Below are 12,699 nucleotides of genomic sequence, written 5' to 3'. Positions count from 1 at the left end.
GTAACCCTTTCAGGGTATGGGGAACATAACTGTCAAAATGTTCAAGCAACTCTTGTTGATTTAAGTGTAATTGATCAGGAGCAATACAGGAAGGAGCTGGGTACAAAAGACAAAAGGCGTGAGGCTATTTCATGTATTGTTTTTGGCTTATTGTACAAAACAGAGAAAGTCTCATACACTCGCGCAGCCAAGGTCCCCTACTGTTCTCTCCTTTTAGTAGAAATAAAAGAGAGCTCGTTTCTCAATAGCAGCATTCTATCCTTAAGTGGGTACACAGTGCTATTCTGATGGTCTCTGGAGCAGAGAATAATTCCGTGGCAGCTCTGACCTCCAGTCACCGGGTTCTCTGTAACTTAGTCTTTCATGGCCAAGGACTATAATCATTATTTCGATTTATATTTAGCATCTCAAAATGGAAAGGATTCCATGGACAACAAAGCAGGAAGTGATTTCATGAAGTGTTTTAGTATGGATAAAACAATAAAGTATAAAAATACAAATCATCAGTAAAGCTTTTTCTTTCCGGAGAACTATATTCAGAAATTAATGTAAGCCTCTAAGGTGCGCATGTGTGTTTTTTCACCCATGATCATGTTTGTATGTGTGTGCATTCCACTGCTACAGGAGACATGCAAAATGATATCAGATTTGTACTGGTTTCTCCCAAGAACTGTGTGCTCGCAGGGTTCGTTCAGGAAGGTGAGTGCCCTACCACCACATCACAGTCATATCTCATCACCTTCGGCGGGAATAGTTGACACTTTAACCTCACATGCAGGCTTATTAAATTAGTATTACTCATCAGAACTTGCTTACTAATAAAACAAGCTGAATTAGCCACTGCAGAATCATATTTGGAAATTCAATGAAAATTTTACCTTCTTAATAAAGGCCCAGATATATTATTTCAGAGCAGGTGGTACAGAAAACTGTGGTCAAATTTGACATTCATTCATCATTGAAGTGTGGAACGTGACAGGTGAAAATTGATATTGATTTCTTTCCTCTAATATTTGGAAGAGTTCTAACAGGTAAATCAAATGAGATAACAAGACATATCAAGTCTCACTCATTTCTATGATCACATCCTCCCCACATATCACTCCCTCGCCTGCCATGTTTTGAATAATTCAATGCCCATAGTCTTTCCAGTCCAGTGTATTATAAGACACACTCAAGCTGGGTTTCAATCATATTAGACTGAAAGCTGAACATTTTAGGAAGGATTATTTAAAACCAAATGCATCTTGAGCCCAACAGCCTTTGAAACCAAACAATCCTGGGAGTTCAGTTGGATTCAGAAAAATTCAGTAATCCTATTTGATGTATGTTAACCGTATCAATATTAACAACCTTCTGCTGGATTTCAGCACTGATTTGAGAGCTGAGTTACTACTGGTCTTGTATTTTACCTAGTTGTGAAAGCACTGAGAGAGTTGTTCTTGGGTTGAACTTGACTCGCCTCTGGGAATGCTCTCTGTTCTATCCATCTTGAAAAGCTTTATTCAAGTGCATTTCTCGGCCTTCCTTCTCTTCCCTTGCACCCCTTGGGAAAACGAAAGATGCTCAAATATAGATGTGAACACGGCAGGTGCTCTGCTTGGCAATGGTGTCTTTCAGCTTCCCAATAAAAAATTATATTGCTGACCACCCATTTGACTGAAAAGTGACGCATTTTACTGACAGATATCTGGATTGAGATGCCAAAAGAAATAGGTCATTTCAAATTTCCTTTTTAAGTCATAGCTTTGTGTTGCCACACTACTTGTTCAAAACTTAGATCATGAAGGTTCCTTCCTATGACCTGCAAATAATTAAAATGTTCTTCAGTAGGCTATGTAAAAAGCAAGCAGAGGGGCTTCCCTGGTGGCACAGTGGTTGGGAGTCCGCCTGCCGATGCAGGGGACACGGGTTCGTGCCCCGGTCCGGGAGGATCCCACATGCCGCGGAGCGGCTGGGCCCGTGGGCCATGGCCGCTGGGCCCGCGCGTCCGGAGCCTGTGCTCCGCAACGGGAGAGGCCGCAACAGTGAGAGGCCCGCGTACCGCAACAACAAAAAAAATAAATAAAATAAAGCAAGCAGAATATTCCTAATTATCAATCTTTGTCTTGAGTCATATAGTTCTTGTAATTTCAAGGAAGAGAAACTCAAATGTAAAGTGTTACAATAGCCAAGCATACCAGCACTATTATCTAACCATTCAGCAATTTTCTCGGCCAAGTCACTCTGAACCTTAGACTACTGAGGATGTCTTCTTAATTAATTTTTAAAATTCTCCTCTTTTGAGTTAAAAATGGTCACAATTTTATAAGTAAAATTAAAGAAAAATACCAAATAGAACATCTGAGATGTTTCCATTAGGCATTATATATATATACATAAATTTAATAGATATACATATATAAATGCACTGGGATACATCTCCATCTTCTGTGTCAGTCGGACATAGGTCCGTTTTCTTAGGAATAGGGAACTCCTTTCACAATGGAAGTGAGGAAATTGGCAAATGTACACCATATAAGTACTTTTGGATGGTAGTGACCAAGTTCTCAAGACACACACACACACACACACACACACACTGAAGAATATCAGAACACTTAACGTTTCAAAGACACAGGAAGATAAATGCAAGTTTCCCCTAGAAAGCCTTTTGTTTTTTTGAAGTCAGAATTCTGAAAAGATGTTTTTATCAAGCCAGCTTTTTCTAACTTAACTGCATATGCAATAAAAGAGTCCTATCTTAGTCATTTTTAGGGCAAGATTTTCTTTAAGACCCAAGAAAGTAAGCACTTGTAAATGTAAATTTTGTATGGACATAAACCTGGCCAGGATATCCGTTGGAAGCTGGAAATCTGTTGTTGTTCCTTTTCCTTTTGTATTGAAAGCTAAGTTCCCCATTCTGAGTTCAATTTGTGAAGATCACTTTTATTTTGACAAACTCTATTAAAGTAGCCAATTCAAGGAAGACAGGTTAGTCTTCCACCTAATTACCCAGTCCAACTTTTACTCAGTGTCTTTCACCTGAGCACCTTTCACCTCAGAGTCTTTCAACTGAGGATAAACCACGCAGTGTCTAAACTGAGCAAGATCTTCCCAGTGTCTTTTAAGTGAGGCTAACCCACTTGAGCAAAAGTCTTCCCAGTGTTTTTCTACCGAGGTTAAACTCTCAGTGTTTAAACTGAGTAAAAATCTTCCCAGTGTCTTTCACTGAGGATGACCCAGGTACTTCTTCTTGAAACCAAGTTTCAAGGATCACCTACTACTCAAGAGAAGAGTTTAACACCACTGAATAAAACTTAGGATCATCAACCAAAACTGGAGATCCAAGAACCAGGAGATACTCACCCAAATTCGTCTGGACTCTCGGAGAAAGCGGACAGGCCCAAGAAGCCTCTGCTGGTGCCAGGACTCTGGATCCTCATAGAGTTCAGGCAAAGAAGAAAAGTCTGCTCTGGGCCCCTTCATTGGTTGCCAAGACTGCTGACTGAAAAATATGCACAACCCAAAAGGAGAATTATGTTTTATTTGGCAGATTTTCTGAGGACTTAAGCCCAGAACACAGCCTGTCAGATCACTCTGAGGAACTGCTCAGAAGACCTAAGGGAGGAGTCAACAAAAACCAGGTAGTCAGAACATCAAAAGATTACTATTAGTTAAAGAAACCTAGACCTCTCAAGTTAAGGACTTTAGCACTTTTCTATGTATGAGAAGATGAAAGAATCTGGGCTCCGTGAAATCATTCCTTTGATATGCACCTTAACTCTAGAACCAGTACCCTGTTTTTCTCCATCCCGAATCCCCTCAAGGTGCACAGTTGAGGGTTCCTGCTTTGACGTCTGACTTGATGACTGCAACATCCTTTGTCTACTGATATGGCAGGGAACATTTTTCATCCACGGGTAAGAAATTGAGGAGAAAATTAACATAATTCAAGATATAAAACCATTACAATACTAAAAATTCCCAAATGTCAAACAAACATAAGTACCCTTGACCTGTAAAATGGAAGATGCCAAAGAAGGGAAAAAAAGAAACAATAAAGAAAATGTAGAAAATAAAGCATAAAATAAGATGGCAGAAATCAATAACAGTAGAACAATAATTAAATAAATCAAGGTAAATGTTATCATAAGATTTTTAAATTTCAAAAAAAAACCCCATCAAACAAAACATATTGAAAATAAAGTAATAGAGAAAATTTAGAGAGCAAATATGAATGCAAAGACGACCTGTTAGGTAGTTAGTCAGACATTAGCAGCAAGGAGGTGACAGTGGTGAGAAAGACAAGAAGAAGAAATTGAGTCACACCCAGCCATCTGGGGACTCTCCCTTGACTCCACCCAGAACGGGAGAAACTATGGTCGGGTGGTGGGCAGCTTATCCTGTTAAAGAGAGGCACAGTAACACAAGGGGACTTCTCCAGGCTGTGCATGCCCAGACCAGACAGGCGTATAACCTATAGTAAATCCAAACTCATCATACCATAATTACAATAAATTACATGTGGTTTTGCCCCTCCCCCCACCCAGTAGGCATTTCTTGGGGATTCAAGGATGAGAGCATGCGCAGCAGAAAACTTGTTCCATAGCTCAGGACTGTCAATCAAATAATGATCCTTGTCACTCACCCCCACCTCTCTGCAAAATGCTCCTTAAAAGCGCTCGTAAGCCTTTATAGGAATGCTGCTTTCAATTTGCAGAAACAGTACACCCATCCCCCCCCCACCCCGAGAGTGTACCTTTGCTTCGATATACTTTGCTTTGGGCTTGCTTCACTTCGCTGAAATAGCCTGTTCTCAGAAACAGCCTGCTCTTTCTCTCTCCTTCTCTCTCTCCCTCTCTGAGAGTGTACCTATGCTTAACTAAACTTTGCTTTCTGCTTAAGCTTAACATGGGAGTTTGCGATCCTTTGCTTACTATCATGGAACCAAGATAGCTGGTCCAGGCCTTCCACTGACCTCCTCGGTTGAAGCTATTTTGTTACAAAGCATGTCCACATGGTGACAGACCTAAGTCTAAATTTTGATAAAAGGTTGAATTAAGGTGAGAATATCATATGGGAGGAAAAGACTGTAGGAACAATAGTAGATGTAGGAGATATGTTTGTGAAAGTGCACATTCATGGCAATATAGCCAAATAAACTCACATGCCCACGTTCCCACTAAAACTGTATAAAATTATGACCAACAAGCAGAGAATACACATTATTTTAAAGCCCTCATGGGGCATTAAGACATATTTACCATGTGAATCCTTCAGTGAATCTTGTGTTACTGCTAAGGGATAGGAAGTGGTGTCATAAGGGAATTTCGTGTAAGACTCAAAGCTCCCTTTCTATATAGTTCAGGCTGGACTTGAAGCTTCAGGGGCCTGGGAGGATGGGGCAGGAAAGGCAAGGCACACTCAGAAAAGAGAATACATACATAACACACTAGGGATATCTGAAGAGGCTGCTCAAGACCTGGCTCAGCCCCAAGGGTTTGACCCCTAGTCCTACTCTTCACCCTACAGCCCTTTAGGGTTAGGACCTTGGCTCACCCTAACCCATTCCTAGCTTCCGGGTATAGAATGAGTGCACATGTCTGAATGTTAATGTTCTCTCAAAATTTACATGTTGAAATCCTACCTCTTAAAGATAGGAGGCGGGGCCTTGCAAAAGTGCTTATGAGCTTTCATGAATGGGATTAGTGCCTTATAAAAGAGACTCCAGAGATATCTCTAGCCTCCTCCCATCATATGAGGATACAGAGAGAAGGCTCCAGCTGTGAACCAAGAAGAGAGCTCTCACTACGAGGTGGCCATACTGGTGACTTGATCTTGGGCTTCCCAGCCTCCAGAACTGTGATAATAAATGTCTGTTGTCTTTAATCTACCCAGTCTATGGTATATTGTTATAGCAGCCCTAATGGATTCAAAATTTATCTGGAGAGTGGGGACTGTCTTATCGTTGCAAACTAAGAAGTTGGGTTGAGACAACATATGAACGATTTTTTTAAAGTAGAAAATTATGGATTATTGGATTTGAAAGTACTAGATTGGTTAAGGAAAATGAGTACGTGTGTGTGTGCGTGTTTGCAGTGTGTCCCAAAAGTTTTTGTGCAGTTTAAAGGTTTACTAACTCCAGAATTATAAACACTACAAACTTACAAAAATATCATTTGAAGGTTTAACTGTTACCAGATGCAAGTCTGTGTGCCTGATGCACAGTGAGGCTAAATACTGAAACATCAGAGTTTGGAGCAGAGAAAGGTTTACACAGTGCCATGCAAGAAGACACGTGGCTCATGCCCAGGAAAAACCCCAAACTCCCTGAAGGCTTTCAGCAAAGCCTTTTTAAAGGCAAGGTGAGGGAGGGGCATGGCTAATTGTTGCAAATATCTTGGTGTTGGATCCTTTGTTCTAGCAGCTGGCCAGATGGGTCAGATCCTGGTCAGGTCACGTGTTCCTGTAAACCGCCAACAAAACAATTATTCTTCTCTGTTCTGCAACTTTTTATCTCCATGAATGGGCTCTTAAAAGTCAGAGCCTTAGAAATAGGCTATCCTGTATATTTCAGGCTCTAGGCAACATTGTTTTACAAAAAGTGCAGAGCCAGCCTGGGTCACAGGGATGGACAGAGTTAGCTCAGGCAACAAAGCATAAAGATTAAAGTAAAAAAGATTTGATGTGGAGTCAGATTTGTTCTTCCCTATTACATAACTATTTATAATTCTTTCATACTTATGAATTTTGAAAAATAAATTATTTTAATTTTTGTGTGTAGTTCCCTCTGATAGAAAATGAGGCAAAGCATACACTATTCAAAATTCACAAAACTAAATAAGTGTAAAAGAAATTCAAGTTCTATCCCTGGGTTTACACAAGACACAAACATGATGTGGGAAAGTTGGAGCTGAGGACAAAGGAAATCCTGAGTAAAAATGTCTGTGAAACAGCCAGTCTTCCAGGGTCAGCTTAAGATGTTCAAGAGTTATCAAGTTGGTGGGCCTCAAGTAAAGGTCTCTAATGGATGAAGGAACCAGGTTCCAGATGGAATGAACAGAAAATTGACTAAGGTCTCTCTGACAGGATGAGAGTAGTTGGAAGGAGGGATCTGGAAGCCCCAGGAGGGTGCAGGTGTCTGTGGGTCTGGATGGGAAGGAGGGGCAGTGATTCAGCCTCTTTCTCTTATTGCCCCTCCCCCACACTCAGGAGCCCTCTGTGACAAGGCCACAGCTCTGTGATGCAGGCCTGGGGTTCTGCCATCAAGTGAACTCCCAGTGCTCTGTTGCCTGAGGGCAGCAATGCAGTTCAGAAGATGGAGAATCTCTTTTCTTTGAAAAACACGGTTGCTATCTGGCTGAGATCCAGCCCAACTTCCTGGGTGATTGATATCATCCTTGGGTTCCTGTGTGGACTGGGGCTCTTCCTAATGTTACTCCCCTGCTTCCAGAGTAATCCATTCTTAGCACCACCTAGGAAACATAGAAACATCAGGAAGGTAAGAAACCTTTGGCTTAATCCCAGCAGAGATTTTCTCTTTTTTTCTTATTCTTATTTCCACTTTTCTTAACCACCTAGAGAGACTCCTGAGATGGGAACTCTCAGAAAAGTAGAGAACATCATCCTTCTAGGGAAAAGCCAGGCCAGAGAGGGGTTAGAGTGGGCATGAGGATTTCTAGCCTAAGATCGTAGACCAGGAGTTCAGGTATGGTAGAGGGCTCCAGGGCAAGTCCCCAATGCAGTGACTAATGGTTAAGGACTGGATTACTAAGAGTTCAATCTCTGCAGGAAGGCTGACCCCTGAGCCCTGGTTCACCAGCCACCTTCCCACAGCGGGTGTCTCAAGTGAGACCTTCCTCTGTGTTGGGGCTGATCTAAGGGCAATGCTGAGCCCCTGAGAGCCTGAGAGAAGAGGCTGGAGTGGAGGTCTGGCCTTGGGAAGCAGAATCCTATCTGACAAAGCTCACGTGGGCATTTAGGTCTGAGAATGTGTGTGTTTCTTGATCAGAGGAACAGTGACAGAAGAAATCTATGGTGATTAAAACTTAAAAAATCCTTCTTGGGCTTCCCTGGTGGTGCAGTGGTTGAGAGTCCGCCTGCCAATGCAGGGGACGCGGGTTCGTGCCCCGGTCCGGGAGGATCCCACATGCCGCGGCGCGGCTGGGCCCATGAGCCATGGCCGCTGGACCTGTGCGTCCGGAGCCTGTGCTCCGCAACGGGAGAGGCCACAACAGTGAGAGGCCCGCGTACCGCAAAAAAAAAAAAAAAAAAATCCTTCTTTGCACTCTTCAAAGAAGAAAAACTGAAAATATTCTTATCCACTTTAAAAATAAGTAAAAGGGGAAAAAACCCCACAGAGTTTTAGTTGAATGTAGAAAGTCATGTTGTTCATGAACACAGCTTGCCTAGATAGATGACAGTGAGAGTTGGGTGTTAGCCCCTCATTTTTTCTTCTCTCTCAGCATCAAGTAGAGCTGAAGGGGAGGAGCAGGAGTAGGAAGAAAAGTGGATCTTTGAAAGGTGAGCCTTTGCCATTCAGCCCTGCGTGCCCCCGAGAGTTAGCTTCCATCTCTCCTAATCCTGAGGGCCCAGCTTCACAGTCTCTGAGGATGCCAGTGGCAGAGCTTATTCTTCAGGAAACAGAGCCTTGGGAAGGCTCGTTGGAAGGAGATCAGAGCCCAGATACTTCCCAGAAATTTGTACTTAGAATGAAGCCATGAGGACCTAGAAATGGGGTGTGTGGACTGTGGTGGACCATTGGTGCCTGGGTTGGGAAGTGGGACCTCCAAGTCCAACTGTAGACAAGTTGTTTAACTTTGCTCAGATTCCTCTGTGTGATGACCACTGACCTTTCTCCCCTACACGGCAGTTGTAAGGGCTACAGGGGTTAATTAACGTGAAGGCACTTTGCAAAGGACAAACCCTTTTCAAGTGAGACTTACCATCACTGTCAGGGACATGTGGCCTTGGACACTGATACTTGGGCTCCAGAGTCTAATCCTCCAAAGATTTCCCTTAAAGGGCCATTGCACTCAGCCTCCTGAAAGACTCTTAGGCCTCTGCCTTCACCACCATGACCCAGTCTCCTGATTTCCAGCTTGCAGAGATTGCCTGGAAGAACTGGAGGGGACTCACAACCTGGTTTCACTTCTGCAAAGGTAAAGAATCTTTCCCCTTCTCTCCTGGGTCGTCCTTCCTCCCAGAGCCTATAATGTGACCCCAGCCCTGGGAGGGGGAGCCATGGGAGGGCGTGGCTAAAGCCCTAGGGTGAGGGAGAGCAGGAGCATTATGAAGTCAGTGTGGGGGCAGAGGAGGGTTCTTGGGCTGCAGGTGCCCACCCCTGCCTGTCCTGTCCAGCCATCCTGGCCCCATCTGCTCTCCTACAGCTGCCTGGGGAGGCTTCCTGGCAAGGGCAACTTTCATCAGCTCTCATGTCAAGACCCTCCTGGTGAGACGTGCAAAGCAGTGCCTGCTGGAGCCTGTGGAAGATACTGCTTGAAGGGTTGGGAACCCTGCGTGAACACCTCCTGTAGGGCTTCCTTCCTTGATCCAGACACTCGAGAGGTGCTGGAAGCACACATTAGAAGGTTTTGGGTAAAGCACAGGTGGACCCTCCCCCTCAAGGTCCTCAAGCCCATAAATCTCTTGAAGCGGAAAAAGCTCCAACCCTCCACCGTTCTGCAGTTTGCCTCTTCCCCTTCAGCCACCTGTGTGTCTGGGTCCCACTCAACAGTCAAGTGTGCTGAGTTCCTGGAGAAACCTCCTCAGGCTCATTCAGGAGAGAAGGTGATAACAGAAGAGTCAGTTCCTACCCTGAAGAGGCCTCTCCTTGTCCCCTCAACTGTGTGTAAGGAAATCCAGAGTGCCCTGGGAGCGATTCCATCTGCTGACTACCATGGGCCCTCAAAGGCTTCTCTGACTGGACAGGAGGGCAGGCCACCTTCTCAGTCCCTCACACTCAGCCTTGTGGGCAGAACCTGGAAGAGTGAGACTGTGGAATGGGTCAAGAGGGACAGCCTAGAGCCAGGTCCAAGTTCAGCAATGGTCAGGAATGAGCCAACGGAGGAGAGTGGTGGTCAGGCCTCAGGAGACCCCTGCCATAGGGTAACAGTGATGGAGGTGAACTTAGGATCCCAATCTTTGAGAGGTGAAGAGGCCAGGGAGGCTGTGGAGGCCAAGGAGTCTCCTGCTCTTCAACCACAGTCTAGTGTTATCTTGGAAACCAAAGTGTTGACAAAATCCGAAACCACAAATGTACATATGAGGAGTTTAGAGGTGCCAGGGGCCAGTAAACGTTTCCTACTACCTAGAATGTCTGTTTTCCAACATCCAGGTGAGCCATGCCTTAACATGGGGGTTGCCAGTGAGTTTAACTCCAAAGTAAAGGTACAGTCAGACAACCAGCTTCAGGACTTTCCCAAACACATGTTCCTTGCTGCAGACAACTTGGCTTCTCAGGTGCCTCAGTGCCATCCCCAGAGAGTCCCCACCAGAGACAGGTTAGCTTCCCAGGAGCCAAGTGGCCTTATGGAAGCCCAAAGGAGCAACCTAGGGCAGCAGGAGCCCAAAACTTCAAAACTCCAAGACTCATGGAAGAGCCAGAGCAAGATGATTGCCCCTACTTACAAAAGAGAGGACTGTAGGGGGCATAAACCAGGCGAGCATGAAGAAAGGTTTAAAGAATTAGGGACCTCTCAAGCTGGAAGTATGAGCCACCCTGCCCAGGTCAGGGGAATAACAGACTCTATTGGGAGCAGATGTCTCCAGCTCATGCCAGAGAAGAAACATAGCCCTCCAGAAAGCCTCTTCAGAAAAAGGATGAGGCTATTTTTAAAGTGGATTTTACCCAATAAAAAAGTCAATGGTCGAGATGCTCTGCAAAAATTCAAGCCCATATCAGCCACTGCCCAGAGTCACGGATCAGTCAAAAGCAGATCAATCTTGAAGAGTGAGACTGCTGAGGGTCAGGCACTCATGACAGCTGTTGGACAGATCCCAGAAGAAAAAAGAGCAATTCACCATGGACTTCATGCCACAAAGTTAAATGAACACAAACTGGAATTCCAAGTCCCAGTATGTGGGTGTTTCTGCTGCCATAGGCTTACCTCCTACCCAGAGCAACGGAGAATGATGGGTTATACAGCCTGCAGTCATAAAGCCACCTCCAAGGGCCAGAGTTGTTCTATCAGGGAAAGGGAAGTCAGACACCAACATAGTTTGAAAAGTGTAAGGTTCGACGATGAGCAGCTGGGCCTAAGGTGCCTCCTATCCTTGCCCCCCAAGAAGAGTTTGTTTCCAGTTAGTACCTGCCAGTATGGGCCAAGGATTCCAGGTGCCCCAGCCCGCCATCAACACTGTCCAAGGCACTGTCATCTTTGGGGAGGCGTCTTGCCTGGTCGACAGTAAAATCCTTCTTTAGTCTTCCCTTTAGTAGGAAGACATGTCTCCAAGTAAACATTCAGTCCATGTAGAGAGAATGATTTTCTCCTTAGCACGTCCAAGGTATTTAATGTTCCCCAATACATGTATATATATATATATTTTTTTTTTTTTTTTCTAATAAAAGCATGGTGTAATGGCTGCTGTCTGTGCCGTGCACTTTGTCTTCTAGAAGGGGGGGGCATGGAGGGAGGTGGACGGTAGCATCACAAGCTTGCTCCTTGTCTCGTGTCCCTTCATTGCACCTTATAATACTGTCATTACACAGACCAAAATTACTCTAGCAAGGAGATGGGAAAAACCTATGAAACCCACACCCAAGGATCTGGTTCAACCAGTCTTTCTCCTCCTTCTATGCTACTTTGAACTTTATGCAACTGTAGTGGATAGGTTTACACGATAGGGCCGGACATTCCAATTCAGGCTCCAGGAAGTGTCAGAGCCAAGTGGATGGAAGTTTGGGGGGAATAGAGTATGGGCTCTGAGTTCAGAAACAGGAGAAATCTTGCCCCTGGATCTCTTGGTAGGGAATATACAACATCTGCTCTTAAGAGTTCCTTCTCTCTCTGATGAAGGTTGGGATTGAGGTATGCCCTATGAACCCCTTTTAGCTTAGCCATAATAAAATGTACAGCATCACCCTCCCCCACCTCTGTTTTTCCTACACTTTAGAGCAGCAGCAAGGATGGCATTTCCAGCTCTGTGTGTGTAGGTGGGGGGAGTATCAGGGAGGCTGCTGAGGGCTGTGTTGAGTCCAGTCCCATATAAATGAACGGCTGCGTTCATGGGTCACCTACCTTCCACTCTATGCTAACACCAGAGAAGGAGTTTTGGATGAATGGAATAGGGGTGTGACTGTGGGTAGTAACTATCTGATGGTCAAACACTGTGAATTTAGGGTGGGATGTAGGTGTAGAAAAATCATTGGATCCAAGGAAGGAGGCAAAGTGGTACCAGACTCCCATAAATTGCAGTTCTGAAAGAACAGCCCCCTGACATACAACCACCATCTAAAGGCCTAAAGGGGAGGAAAAGTTAAGGGTCCAGTAGCTCACCATGGCCCCACGCCAGGGTCTCTACTCTATTCCAACTCTAAGATCACAGACCTAGAGAAACCACCTTTAGGTCAAAACAGAAGGTCAAACTTAGAGAAGTAAAGCAAATCAGGGAAGGTGAATCTCTTAATACTATATTTAATAAGCTTACACATCATCACCTCTTGACTTTTAGAAAGGATAACTTAACAATAGGTGTAAAAGCCAGGACTAGGGAACT

The sequence above is a fragment of the Mesoplodon mirus genome, assembly GCF_964341445.2.
Source record: "Mesoplodon mirus genome assembly, chromosome: 7".
NCBI classification, from domain to species: Eukaryota; Metazoa; Chordata; class Mammalia; order Artiodactyla; family Ziphiidae; genus Mesoplodon; species Mesoplodon mirus.
The sequence above is the reverse complement of the archived record's forward strand: the minus strand, read 5'-3'. Positions refer to the sequence as shown.